The sequence below is a fragment of the Pygoscelis adeliae genome, unplaced genomic scaffold, assembly GCF_000699105.1.
Source record: "Pygoscelis adeliae isolate BGI_AS28 unplaced genomic scaffold, ASM69910v1 Scaffold308, whole genome shotgun sequence".
NCBI lineage: Eukaryota > Metazoa > Chordata > Aves > Sphenisciformes > Spheniscidae > Pygoscelis > Pygoscelis adeliae.
In genome coordinates, this window is record NW_008825306.1 from 4009015 (window position 1) to 4010228 (window position 1214).

Consider the following 1214-nt stretch of genomic DNA (forward strand, 5'->3'; position numbering starts at 1 on the left):
TCAGGCCGCCTTTTTTGGGGTGTGAGGCCTCCTGCGGGGTGCGTTTGTCAAGGTCTGCCTTTTAAAGTTTTAGAAGCAACGAGTTAGTCGCCTCTGGGTCCGATTTTCTCAAGTTGTAGGGTCAGACTTTCACTGGGTAGAGAAAGGGAAATTTAGTTTCTTTTACACGCTGAAACTAGGGTGGGAGTTTAAGGTCAGAGGACCAACAGAAGAGCACGAACAAGAGCAGATAAGTGCCGTAGGTACACTCTCCACAGCAAAAAAGTGCAAGGGAGAAACACTGTTGGGACCGCCAGACATTTTTGACAAGAACCTCATTTCCCTCTTTGGTACGGCTATGCAAAGCAAACACAAGCTGCAAAGTTGTCATTAGTGAGCTGAGCATGAGCTACAATAGGTTGTTTATACGTATTTCTGGACAGAGAAGCGCCAATTAATACCTCCCCTGAGGATATATAAAGCATCTATAAATTTTATCTTTACTACAGAAGTTGCATGAGCTGCAACCTGGCTGGTGTCTTTCCTGACGGTTTTGATGAAAGACGCTGCAGTAACTTGTCACCTTAGCATGTTTGGACTTTTACTAGCTATATAGTAACAAAATTCTTTGGCAACATATACAATTGCTAAGAAATCATCCTCTGTCATAACTCTTAATGCATTTTAAGAAGCCCTTCATCCCACATCAAACAAGCTCCTCGACTGTTCCTGGAACATCTTTGCTTTAATACAGATCTTTTTCCTAAGGTCATAACAGATAAATAGTAATTCCTGCTAAAGCATTATCAGTCACTTTGCAGTGTTTTCATGTTCTGGTAGTCATTAAACATCATAGCTCTGTTGTCAGAATTAGCTTCCCAAAGTATTCAAACATAAAGAACTTTGTTTACCGCAGAAGGGATGGGGGGAAAACATTGGTCTGAGGCACGGTGCAACACCTCAGCCCATAAAGCATTTCTAGATAAATACAGTTAGACCATAGGCTACCACAGTGCCAACAATGGTACAACAGTGAGAGCATTTGCACATCAAGAACAAACCAGGTCTTTTAGAACACGATGGAAAGAGAACGGACAGAAAACAATGCAGTAATAAAATCCCAGACATTAGCTACCATCTCAGGACATCAAACAAGATGACAACAGCTATAAGTCATGGAGCACGCACCTGACCAAATGGGAGCTTACCAGGTGACCAAAGATACCAGACTGTGA